Source organism: Diabrotica undecimpunctata, chromosome 1 (assembly GCF_040954645.1).
Source record: "Diabrotica undecimpunctata isolate CICGRU chromosome 1, icDiaUnde3, whole genome shotgun sequence".
NCBI lineage: Eukaryota > Metazoa > Arthropoda > Insecta > Coleoptera > Chrysomelidae > Diabrotica > Diabrotica undecimpunctata.
In genome coordinates this window covers 20475046-20489685 of record NC_092803.1, presented here as the reverse complement: position 1 = coordinate 20489685, position 14640 = coordinate 20475046, and the positions used below count along the sequence as shown (strand labels likewise).

The window sequence follows — 14640 nt, the reverse complement described above, 5'->3', positions numbered from 1 at the left end:
CGTAAAATATTTTTCTTGTACCATTTTTGCTGTAGTATTCCACATTGAATTTACAGACGACTCTTTATAGTCTTCGCCATTGCCTTTTTTTCATGTTAAAACATCTTTCAAGCGTAAAATTTTTCACCCGTAGAAACTACGAAAATTGGGTCCAAATAGAGCTTCTGGACCTCTGCGTGTTCAGTGGGACATTTTCCGAAACCAGTTTTTTAATTTCTTTAGCGCCTCTTGCGGGCCATTTCGTTATTAATTAAAATTTACTGCGAAATTGAAAATATTTCTTTAGCGCCTCTTGCGGGAAATTTCGTTATTAAAATTTACTGGGACATTGAAAATATCTTATTATTTTCCGATGAAATAATCTTATATATATTATTAAAATAAAATACCATAACTTACTAAGTTTGTTAAAGTATTTTACTTAAATAATAAGTAATACTCATAAATTATATGCAAGAATACAAACTGTAAATGTGAGTACATTAATCAAATTCTCAAGTTACAAAATATGTGATTATTATTTCTTCTGTCAAATTTAGTTATGAGAAAAAGGATATATATAAAAAAAGCAAATTTTTTTCTAGATATACGTGTATTTATTTGTTGTTTCAGATAAAACAGTTATAAACTACATAATTACATATTTATTACATTGATCATTTCAGAAACAATTGTTAAATACTATTATTATAATATCCTGAAATTTTTTTAAAGTGACGCTTCTATAGGGAGCTATTGAGCTATTCAAATAATCTTTTAAAAATAATTCACACCATATGTTACTGGAAATGACATTTCTTATGGCTAATTTCTGATTATTAGTTTGGGCAATCCAAATTTAATATAACCGCAATATATCTATAAAATCATATTAATAAAATATTATTGTTCATTAATTTAGAACAAGAAAATAGTTTGAGTTCCAGTGACAACTTGCTATCATCATCTATGGAATCCTATGCATTTTTCCATGATTTGTACAAAATGGTACAAAACAATAATTCACTGTGTTTAGTTTTTTTACTAACACAAAACAAAAACTCTTTCCTACAATAGGTAACTAAAACTAAACTTTAAAAACTAAGTAACCAACTTAAATTAAAATTACTAAGAATAAATACAAACGAAAGTTAAAGATAATAAAATAAAATTGAAAGCTGTAAACCAACGGAAGATCTGTCATTACTTTTGACAGAATTGACATTGCGGAATTAAGCTTCGATTGTTTATTTTATTTATGACATACCTTTAGATGGTGTTAAAATAAACGATTGGTGATGTCTTCGTGAGCGAGATAGGCTGTAATTTCTCTTTATTAACTGACGGGGGTCAAAATGATGGGAGGAATTTCCAAGGTTATATATATAAGTTTTCGGGGTATGGGTTTAGAGCATCGAGCAAAAAGACAAAAGAGGGAATCTAATCGTTATGAAAAGGCGACCAAAAAAGTGGCCTCTGATGGCGGACATATCCGGAAATGCGAATGCGCCAAATTTAAATTTTCCGACACTTATTAACAGTAGCTATAAAATAGTTTTCAGAATGTGTCTTAGACGAGAAAATTTTAATTAAATATTAACGATAACAGTCTAAAATGTGAAACAATTGTTAAATTGTTAAAATAAAAAGACAAAAGAGGGAATGTAAAGGTAGTGGGGGCAAAAATATTGTTAGACAGGAAGTGCCATCTTGAGAGGCCAAATTAAACAAGGAAAGAGAGTCTTTCCTTGTTTAAGAAATCATATTTAGTTGGGTTATGTTATTATTTGTCTCAACTGTCACATGAAATCTTATTTATATTGAAGTTTTTTAACAATTGTTTCACATTTTAGACTGTTATCGTTAATATTTATTTAAAATTTTCTCGTCTAAGACACATTCTGAAAACTATTTTATAGCTACTGTTAATAAGTGTCGGAAAATTTAAATTTGGCGCATTCGCATTTCCGGATATGTCCGCCATCAGAGGCCACTTTTTTGGTCGCCTTTTCATAACGATTAGATTCCCTCTTTTGTCTTTTTGCTCGATGGATGTTACACTGTCATTTTTTAAGGTTATGTTACACGCCGCAATATATTATCGTATTAACGCAGCAGTTCACTTTAAATTTTGAGTTGTTTAGAGTTAGTAGGTATAATATTGGTTTACTTTGTCTATGACTAAATAAAACAAAAGAAAAATGAAAGTTGTATGTATATAGCACAAGTTCTTTTTAATTTAAAGTAATATAAGGGTGAAGGCTCGAATAAACGAATTTTAATCAAATAAAGGCAGATATCGAGCACTGCTTTTATTATTAAATCTTGCCCAAGTACTTTCGCTCCTAGAGCATCTTCAGGTGCATTTCGTCAAATTAGGCTATCCAACAATATATAAAAATTATTGAAAACGACGAAGCTACATATTTGATGGCATCAGGAGAGGGAATGATTGTTTAAAATTCTTTTTAAATTAATTTTTAAAATCTATTTTTTTATTTTAAAATTTTTTTATTTAAAATTTAAAACATTAAAATGTATAAAAAGCATCAAAGACGATAAATTGCCTGACACATATTCTGATAGTTTGTGTATAATTATCTGTGTGAATTTTTATGGTTATGGTTGCGTTTTTGTATATATTGTAAACATTAGTACCTAATATATTTCGTAGTCATATAGTGTCTTCAGGATTGGCCAAAAGCTCGGTTTCCCAAGTGATTTTCAGGAATCTTTTACAAATTAGTATTGAGTTTATTGTATTCCAGAGTTGTCTCAAATGTATCGGTAAGACGTCTTGTGGTTAAGACTTTCCTAATGTATTATCTGAGAAATATAATTTTGAAGTGAGTGCTGTTGAAATAGATTATTGCCTTTTTAATTGTGTTGTGTTGTGTATTTATCTGCCTGGACGTGGCTCTATTGATGTTTTTATGTCAAAACTGGATCTAATACTTGATGTGCTAGTCTCCGAAGGTAAGGCTATAATATTAACAGGTGATTTTAATATAGATTTCAAATCAAATGCACTAAGTAAGCAGAACTTGGTGAATGTTTTAGATTCTTATGGCTTAACCGTAACTGTGAATGATTATACAAGAGTAACTGCAACTAGTAAAACTCAAATTGATTATATTGCTACAAACATAAATCACCCACAAAAAACAATGGTTGTGGAAGGTTTTATCTCTGATCATCGTGCGCAATTGTTACAATGATGCCTATATATTCATCCGTTCATATAGTGAAAGGAACATAAATCGTTTTGTTCAAACCCTTGAGTCAACAAATTGGTCATAGGTATTCAATACAATTTCTGCTGAGGATAAATCATTAGCTTTTTTAAATACTATCCAAAATTACTTTCGGTCCCATTTTCCACTACTTAAATGTAAACCTAAAAAATGTACACGTTCGAATTGGTTTACGCAGGAACTGTACAATTTAAGGGATCCGCTAAAACTTTTAGAAACGATCTGTCAGCAAAATAGTAATCTTAGGCTAGTCCTTCATTTGGCAAAGGCAGAATATTCAATTAAATTAAAAGCAGCTAAAAGTAGTCACTTCATGAGACAGTTAAACGAATCATAAAATAAAATGAAATGTATTTGGCATTTAGTAAACTTAACAGTCGGGAAACAAAATAACTCAAAGGTACCTAGTGATGATAACAGTAATTTAGCAGATAAATTTAACCACCATTTTGTTGAAATGGCTCCAAAGTTACTTGCCGCTTTGGATCCTACTAAAATAGGTGGGTTTACATCAGCATTAAAAAACCGTAATAGTTGTTCTATGTTTTTATATCCAACTAACCCACAAGAAATAACTAGTATAGTCGAAAGTTTTAAATCCAAACATAGTTGTGGTTTTGATCAGATTTCCCCTAAGTTATTAAAACAATGCATTCATGCTCTCGCAGATCCACTGACGGATATTTGTAATGCCTCTTTTCAACAAGGAATATTTCCTAGTATGTTTAAACTATCTATTGTAATCCCTTTATTCAAAAGTGGTGATAAAGATAAAGATAAAGAACCTTAACAACTATCGTCCCATACGTCTCTTATCTGTGTTTTCAAAGATAATTGAAACTCTGGTTTATACTAGAATGAACGCATTCCTAAAAAAGCATAGTGTCTTGCATAATTTTCAACAGGGTTTAACATCTTCTACGTCTACAACTACAGCTCTTGGTGTTGGATGCTTTGGACAGACGAGAGAAGGCATGTGGTTTATTTCTCGATTTGTCCAAGGCTTTTGACACTTTGGACGATAATTTGTTGCTAATAAAACTTGAGGGGATTGGTATTCGTGGTGTAGTTCTAAAATGGTTTGCTTCCTACCTAGAGAATACAAGACAAAAAGTAAAGATAACATCTAATGAACTTGTAAACGAATCAAACACATTGGATATCCATTATGGTATCCCTCAGGGTAGTGTATTGGGTTCTCTACTTTTTATAGTATTTATTAATGATATAGCTTTGGTAACTAATTCACTGACTGGGGTTAACAATCATCAGTTATGCGGATGATACCAACATTCTAGTCACAGGAACGTCTGATCAAAATTTGCAAAATAAAACTACACAGATACTATCCACCATAAACAGTTATTTCTTATCCAACAAATTAGTTTTGAATGAAGACAAATCAAAGTATATGATTTTCACGTCAAATATTTTATTAAACCATCAAGACACTATAGAAGCAGCAATAGATAAAACAGACTGCGCGAAGTTGCTGGGGGTACTTCTAGACAGTAATTGTAAATGGTCAAACCACATTTCTAATTTGAAATCCAGATTAAGTAGCGCATGTTATGCATTGACAATTCTTTCACGTCTTTTTCATACATCAATATTGAAAACAGTATACTTTGCCCATTTTTACTCAATAGCCAAATATGGGATTGAAGTCTGGGGTTGTACCTCTGAATTAGAGCAGATATTCGTACTTCAGAAAAGAGCTATTAGGATAATGTATAAAATGAAATTTAGAGATTCTTGTAGAGGCATCTTTAGACAAAACAATATTCTTACAATTCCTGGTCTGTATATATTTTCGTGTATAATGTATTTACATAGCAAAATTTATGAATTTAATAAATTTCAATTTAACCATGTTTATTCAACAAGATTCAATCACTTTATGCTTCCACAACATCGTTCTGTTTTGTTGGAAGGTAGCACACATTATGCAGCCATAAGTTTCTTTAACAAATTACCAATAGATATACGAATGAATTTACATCAGCCAAACTTTCAGAGGTGTGTACATCAATACATTTGTGAGCATGTGAGCTAGAGCCATATTATAAAAATAACTTTTAAGTATGTTTTATCGTGTTTATTAATTTATATACTTTTAAGATGTATGTCTGTAACTTTGACTTGTCTCATACATGTATTTTGTATAATGTCGCATGTGATCAATAAATTTGACTTGACTTGACTTGACTTGACTTGACTTGACTTGACTTGACTTGACTAAAAAAATACACACCAATTCTAATTCATAGGTTCAGAAGTTCCGAATCACTGTCTAGATTCGATCTGGACCATCTCTATTCCGAAATATGTATTTTTGTATATGCAGACGATATTTAATTATAGAAAGAAATAATATCATATTGATTCGGCGAATACAAAGTAAATTAGTATTAATAGATTTGGCACACTTTATATTATAAATCTTATATTGGAATTGGACCAATTTTATAGTACCTACATGTTTAGTCACTCTACTTAAATAAAATTAAGTAATGTTGATGTTTTAAATCACGCAGTTATATATAACTGTTTTGAAGAAAGTGCAACACAGTCACGTGTTAGGAAAGGTAAAAATATCACTGTGATGAATGAATAATGAAATTTATTTCTAAAATGGTTGATCAAATTATTGCAGCCAACTGGTAAAATGCAACTTTTTGTTTTAAAAACACGCCGTATGTTGGGAATGTAAACTAGCTTCATTTATAAGACGAGCATACATACACGTTCTAGGTTCATTATCATTTATGTCCAAGATACAGCACAACAAACTTTATAATTCACTATCATCAAGTCCTCGTAGACACTTTGTCTCAGGACCAGCAACTTTATGTAGAGTCGTACGTTGCCATGTTATCAAATCCACTGGTAACTTCAACACCCTAATATATAAGATCGAATAATGTAAACTAAATTGTAACCTATAACTTTTAACGGGGTTTTACCCAGATATTTAGTGGTTCAAAACATGTACACCTAGACACTGATGATGGAATATGGATTCCGAAAACGTTTTGTCTTCATGACATAGCCCGATTGGGTTTTTTAATTATATTCCTTTTATAAAGGATTTTCATCATCATCATCAGTAGCTCGACAACCCTTTCTGGGTCCTGGCTTGTTCTAGGATTTTCCGCCATTCTGTTCTGTTCCTTGCTTTGTTTTTCCAGTTGGTAATCTTAAGTGTTTTCAGATCTTGTTCCATTTGTTCCATGTATCTAAGTTTGGGTCTTCCCTTTGACCTTCTTCCTACTGGTGTTTGCCTCATAATATGTTTTGGTGTTTCGGTCTCCAACATTCGTTTAACGAATCTCGAAACGAACGAAAGGCGATGTGGGAGATCCTTAAGTTATAACGACTAAGATTTGACTTAGTGGTTATATTCTAATATATTTTTAAATTTACTGCAGCTTAGTAATACTAACCCTAAACATTTTGGGTTCCTAGAGGCATAAACACCTTCTTCCAAATATGGTTCTAATACCCTTATTAAATAATTTGCAGCTTGTTTATTAAGCCGGAATTGCTGCCTAAATTGAGCATCACTTAGTGAAAAAGAATTTTGAGTATCCCGTAACATTCTTCTTATCCTCCGTTATGAGCGTCGGATATCTAACCTCTCTAATTCCTCCAAAACTAGCAAATGTCCGTAAAACACAGCCATATTGATACTTTTTGCCTCAGTTTTCCTTGCAAGGATCAAAACACTGCCTACCTAAACTGAACCTAAGTTCACTTCTCCCAGTCCAGTCAGTTTCTTGAAGTTGAAATTAATTTCGATAAGTCGAAAATTAGTGACGTCGTTTGGTTAGTTCAGCTGAAATCCACAAGGTTCGAAAAGTCGCATTTCGACGTCGCCATATTAATTTCGACATGTTTTGAGTCGAAATCTCAATTAGAATCAGGGCCCATGTCTCTGATCCATATACAAGGACCGGTTTTATCAGGGTCTTGTATATTTTGCATTTGTTTTTTCTTGTGATGTTGTTAGATCTTAGATGTTTAATTAGTCCATTATATGTTTTATTAGCGATATGTATTCTTCTCTTAACTTCTTCACTGACATTGTTATCTGCGGTAACTAGTGAACCTAGGTATGTAAAATTTTTCACGCTTTCGATGTTATAGTCTCCTATTGTTAGATTCTGTAGGTTTCTTTGGCCTGTCAATTTACTGGCCTTCATGTATTTGGTTTTTATTTCATTAATGTTTATAAAGGATTTTAACAAACTTTATAATAGAAAACATATATAAACAAGTGTTGAGGATATTTTAGACTGTTCTATATCGGCACAGTAGCCATTCTAATAAAACTAAGATAGATCATTTGAGCCACGGAATGACTACCACATTAAAGATCCTCATGGAGATCCTTATGATCATGAACCCACTAATGAATCTTTTAGGTAATGATCATGAAGCTCGGAATCCAAGATAACAGGGAAGGACAATCAGATTTATAAGACGGGGCCTCTCAGATCATTATGAAGGTAGATCCCATACAGACAAATACGATTAACTCTATAACCTTGAAAATTAGAACATGAAACATAAACATTTTATATCAATTAGACAAACTGGATAACGCTGTGTTGGAAATATTCAGACTGAAGATTAACATAATGGGGCTTAGAGATATACAATGGTCTGAATCAAGAAAATTTAACATCAGAAATGGAACAATATATTATTCCGGTAACAACAACTCCAAACACAGGTAGTTGGCATTATGGTTGATAAGAATTCTCAAAAAACTGTTTGTAACTTTGTTCCCTACTCTGATCGAGTATTGATGGTGTCTCTTCTCTCTCATTTAAAATGTAAAATAAATATAATTTAAGTATTACAAACAAGGATGAAGACACCATAGAGTCCTCCTATGAGCAAATTGGCAATTTCTTAAAGCTACTAAAAGACATGATATAAACATTATATTGGGCGATTTAAACGCTGAAGTGGACAAAGGAGAAGTGGAGAATCGTGTGGGACTATATGGACTCGGGAAGAGGAATGTACGTGGCCATAAGCTGGTTCATTTTTGTATCAATGAGGTACTCATAATTGCAAATAATTGGTTCAAATTTCCTAAACGTAGATTATACACATAGAGGTTACTATCTGACATAAAAACAAAATAATCAGAAATAAAATAGATTATATTATCATCAACAGAAGATAGAAATTATATAATATCATCCAAAATTATTGTCTTGGACCGAATATATCCTTCGATCCCGACCCGGTTGTTTTATTAATGAGAGAGAAACTAAAGACTATAAAAAGCACTAGCTTCAAGAAAATAATGGATACAAGGCGGCTCAAAAAAGACAACATATATGAGGAAAAGAAATTTAAAATAAACGAGGAAGAAAAGTCAAACATGAAAATGCGAAGACTCTACTATTGACCAAAATGGGGAAAATTCAACATTCCCTTGTATCAGTTGGAATAGAAACAACTAAACTGGATGACAGTAGAATTTCTTGAACTTATGGAAAAACAAAGAAAATATAAAGCAAAAGACCTGAATAAATATAAAGAAATTAAAAAAAAACCCAAGAAAGAAAATTTGAGAGGCAAAAGAGAAGTGGCGTGGCTCTCCGAAAAACGCAAGGAAATATAAGATCTAAATAAAAACTATGATAGCTTAAATTTGCACAAAAAAAATCAATGAAATGACAGATTCTAGAAATAACACAAAAACGAACATCATTAAAAATGATAAAGGGGATATTATTACTGATGAAGAAGATATTGTGTCACTGGAGAATTACACCCAACAACTATTTAATGATAAAAGATAAGGCCTCTCGTTAGAAACCATGGATAGGATACCGGACCACCAATATTACGAAAAGAAGTCATCTATGCCAACAAAATCACAAAAGATAGCAAAGCTATTGGATCAGATGATGTACCTATCGAATTATTGAAATTTATTCATGAAGATGGTATTGATGTAATCGACCGGTGTAGCAATTCCCAAAAAGTCAATTGCACCAACCTGCTCAGATCACAGAACAATAGCTTTAATGAGTCACAAACATAAATGATTTTTGAAAATAATACACAGCAGAATTTTTAAAACTCCTGAATACGAAATTAGTGACACACAATTTGGCGTTAGAAATGGTCTGGCTACAAGAGATGCTTTGTTTGGCTTGAGTTTGCTGGACCAGAGTTGCATGGACATGAATCAGGACATATACCGGCATCGACAAAATTTTCAATTTCTAATTTAACTGAGCTGTCACCGTGCTTCGAAGGGCACGTAAAGTCGTCGGTCCGGCTACGAAAGTAGTCGTTAAGTCATGTTAGGGGCGCCTGCGCCACCTGAAAACCCTAACACAAGACCTTAGCCAGAAAGTTACACAAACTTTACTTAGGATATAATACTTGTTATGCAGATTTTGAAAATGCATTTGATAAAGTTCAACATAAAAACTTTGGAGATATATTAAAAACCAAAAATATTGACAGTCGTGATATAAAAATTATATCTGATCTATATTAGAATCAAAACTACCAAGTGAAGAGTTGAAAATCAGAACACCAGTGATATCAAAATACAGAGAGGAGTCCGACAGGGTTGTGTGCTATCCCCACTACTCTTCAATATCTACAGTCAAGCCGTATTTAAAGAAGCGCTCTCAGATTCAATAGAAGTTATATCTTACAATGGAGAAATTTTCAATAACTTAGGATTTGCAGACGATACAGTAATAATGATGGATTGAACAACAATGCTTTACAAAACTTATTGCAACGCCTTACGAATATCAACATCCAATTGATTATTGGAGATACAGTACTTGAGACTGTTGATAACAACAAACACTTATGAACATGGATAATATAGATACGTATTGAAATAGCATATACAAAGTTACGTGTTCTCTATTCGGCTGTACATATCCGGAGAAAAAGATTCCATAAAGGTTTTTTATGTATTTTTGAATGCGAGGTCTCACTTTGTATAACTTGTCAAATTCCCGAGTTCCTTTGGCTGCCATTTGTTGGTTATCTTTCAAGTGTATATATCTTTATATATATTATTTTAAGAAATCTCTTTAGAGGGAAAATATTAGTAATTATTTCATTATGAAAATTTGGATCTGCAAACCAGTATTTTTTGATAGAAGGTAAACTATTAAATCCCATTAGAATTAAAATTCCTAGGAAAGCTTTCAATTCTTTGAAGGACAAATTAAATTTTTGTTAGCTTGGACAGCATACAAATTTGACTGTTCTACAATGTATTGTAGTAAGGTGTCATTGAAAAAACATTAAAAAAACTTACTGGGTCTTCAGAAGACATTATCACTTTCGAACCCTTGGATTTTGCATAATTACAATTTTTAAATTCAATAGGTATTCTTTTTTCTTTAGACCACCCCTTAAAATCATTGGTAACATCGAAAGTTGCTTCATCTTCACTTGATGATGAAGCATTCATATTTTTGTTTTGAGAGGGTTTTTCTGGCTAGTAATCTCTGTCTGCTACAGAATCATCTGAATCCTCGTGTTCTAAACAGTCGTAAATTGTAGAATTTTTACGTTTTCTACGTAGAGGCTTGTAGTTAGTTACTATGTCTATTTTGGCTGTACCAGACGGAGTAGACGGCAGTATTGTAGACGACCTTCTGCTAGAAGATCTTTCTGATGGTGTGTCAGGTTCTACTACATCCTCGGCATCTGAGTCTCCTTCAATCTCGGAATATTCAGCTTGATCATCCGTTATTTCATGTAATATTTTGGCTAACTGTTCAATTGTAAGGCCCCTCTTCCAATACTGTTTATCAGAATAGTTTTCGGACATTTGAAAAAAACATGCATGTTGGGGTATTGTGGAAAATATTTGCTAAGCCCAAGTAGATTGGTTCATAATGTATGACAAAAATGTACAAAAATGACCAAGACAACATATGAAACCAATTTAGCATATTTAGTAGGAGGTTTAGGAGGAAGTTTGAGGTTACATTTTTCTAAAATATCATATTCAAAATATTTTTCAATTTTCTTTACTTTTCATATATACTTTTTATTCTGAAACTATTGTATAGTATCCTTATGTTGGCAATAAAAAACACTTACTTTTTAAAGTACCCCCCAATGGTTCAATTTTGAAGAAAAAATAATAAAACACATTCAGCCACGTACTAATTGAAAAAAAAAGAAGAACACTAGAATCCACTGGTACAAATGTTGTACCACTACAATGTTTAGAAGTTAAGTAAACTTTCCGATATCGGGGCCATCTATGCATTACTTATTAGCTATGCGTTACTTAAAATACAGGTACATATGTAAATAGGTAGAAATCTGATTTGTTCTACTCATTTACTCTGGCGAAAATGTGTGGTACAAGGGAAATATCAGATATACTTAAAGGAGAACTATCAAAACCTACACACCTGACCGTCCGACTATATTTCTTACCACAACTATACCTGCAGGGATTTCCATTTATTAACAGTCCATTAAGCAGAAAGGACGTTGACAAGAGCTCGTATTCCCTTCACTTAGTGAGTTTTACGATTAATTTTAATTTTTTTACTTCTAAATTTTACCTCAACACAAAATTTTGTGGGCAACAAACCTGAAAAATTTGTTTCTTTCTTCTCACTTTTCATAATTATAAATGGATATTGTCTACTAAGTATTCCAAAATAGCTTCACCTTCCTACGGTGTGGACACTGACACATTATTCCAGCTTCTTTTTGAATCCACCGTAACCTAATGTGGATTTTTTTTCTTTTACTTTTTTTTACATAACAATACTTTTATTAATTTAATTGCAACGAAAGTTTTACTGTTTAAATAAAACTTTTGCGCACAAAAACTTAAAACTGCTGTCGTCGCAGAAGTGACAACAACATTAAGATTTTTAAATGTCTGCTGCTAGTATTTCCCCAATCAATAAACTGATAAAATGAAGTAAATATTGATAATATTCACTGTCCAGTCTTCAACACCCATTTAAAATACTCTGATACATAAAAATATTTAGAGAAAATCTAGGAATTTCCACCGTACAAATTTCGTAACTTCCCCTCACACAAGCAGAGTATTAAATAAAATATACACATAATAAAACTCTTGTTTACGATGTAAATGGTATCCATAAAAACAAACAAACTCAATATTGTTAATAGGTCATAAAGATAGTTATATGAATTAATATAATCATAATCTTGTGAAACTCTTCATTTTTATTCAACGAGTAGATGCAATTGTCCAATTATTTGTGCATTTATAGTCATTTATAGATAACAGCAACACATAATTAATCAATTTCTCGATAATATAGACTCGTTTCAATCAGTTTGATTTGTTTGGTGCAATAAGAGCATAATAGTAATGATACCAATTGAATAAATGGCTTTAAATCCATTTCACGACATCTTTGAATGTTTATTACAGTCTGATACAAATAAAATAAAACTCAGTTCCTCCCTCTACTTTAAAATAATTGTTTTTAATTGCTAATACCTTGGCTTCTACGTAATTCATTGTGTGATCGTTTTGGTTAACATGCATAGATAAACCTATCTGAGTATTTCTTCGAATCACTATTGTGGGAGGTAATACGGTCCTTTAATCGCCTTCATGAATGGCCAATGTATTGCAAATTACAATTTGTACAAGGAATACTATAGGCTATGTTAAACATATTATCTTTTAATGGTTTATCTTTGAGTTTAGAGAAGACTGGATTTATCGTTAAAACTTTTTTATTAGCAAACTTAAAGTCACCAACAGAGTTGAGTATTCGTGTCAGTTTAGGTGTGACATATTATATATATGTATGTAAAATTTTTGATAGAGAAATGATTTTGTGTGGTGTTATATGTTTCAGACGGTGTGCTAAAAAAATTTCTTTAAAGAGCTGGTGGATAATTATTGTCTAGGAACCGTTGGTATAGGATTCTAAGGTTTTTTTATTGTAGTGATGTATCTGAAATTTGAATGTCATTAGTAAAAAAATGAAATGTAGGGTCAGTACTAGTTTAAAAGTTATTTTAATTGTTTATAAGTTATAAATAACAGTAACCTTGCAAAACGATTTTTAGCTATAAAAATATTAGTTTTAAAAGTCTTCATCTTCTTACGGCACCAGAAAAATTACCATATCTTCATTATTTTATGTCTTATTAGTAAATTAAATAATTTTTTATGCCATTTTTCTAACGAGGTGAAGTACTTTGGTATTACCCTTGACAGGAAGTTAACATGGAACTCACACTTAGATGGTAGAGCTAAAACAGCATATTGTCTATGACCAGTGTCAACGAACGGTCGGACGCACCTGGGGCCTCACGCCCAGGGTGATCGCCTGGATCTACACCGCTGTCATTAGGCCAATTCTAACTTACGGAGCTATTGCTTGGGTACCAAAAGTGCTACAGACAACAGCGATTAACAAACTAAACCATAATCAGCGGATGGCTTGCATAAATATAACAAGTGCCATGAAAACAACACCAACTGCTGCAATGGAGTTGATCATTGGCATCACGCCTCTAGATATATATGTCAAAGAGGTGGCACTAGTGACAATGATGTGACTGAGCTCAGCTGGTGCAAACCTTGATGTAGAAATGGGACAATTGAGAACTCGTTTCTGGCGGGGAGAGCTGGATGCGTTACCACTGCTACAGGCAGGTTGCGACTCAATTGAACCAAAGTTTGTCTTTAACAAACCCTACAACATTGAAACGAGACAGTGTATGGAGACAAACGTGGCAAATGCCTATTGCATATACACCGATGGCTCCAAAATGAAAGAAGGCTCAGGATGCGGGATATACTCCAGATCACTGAATCTAAGAATAAAGTGGGGTAAAGTGGGCAAAAATGCCAGCGTAGTTCAGACAGAACTGACTGGTATCTCCATAGCCGCAAAAGAGATAACCCAAAAAGGTATAGCAGGGAAAACTATAATGATCTGCACAGATAGCAGACAAGCGCTACTAACATTGAATAGACCACGTGTCACATCAGGTTTAGTAATGGAGTGTCACGACTCACTAACTCAAGCTTCGGATGGTAATACCATCATTCTGAGGTGGGTTAAAGGACACAATAGGAATAAAGGCAACCGCATTGCTGACCAATTATCTAGGAAGTCGGCAGGCCTAAGACTCTTAGGACCTGGGGATCTTTTTGGTTGGTCAACTACAACAATCGCGGAAATTGTCAAATGTCACTCCCATACGCAAACCGTAAAAAGATAGGAAGAAGAACACTAAGTAACCTTGAAGAGTCAACATCAAAGAAGTACTTGGGAATGACCAGGAAAAATCTACGTTTGGCAGTTGGTTTTTTAACTGGTCATTGTCAGCTAAGCAAACACCTCCACACACTGGGGCTAGCAGACACACC

General features: G+C 32.8%; 1 protein-coding gene across 3 annotated transcripts in view; it reads left to right on the top strand.

Moving 5' to 3' along the window:
- Nucleotides 1–14640, top strand: part of LOC140446036 (uncharacterized) — a 206126-nt gene that overhangs the window by 49918 nt on the left and 141568 nt on the right. The gene's annotated exons all lie outside the window — the stretch shown is intronic.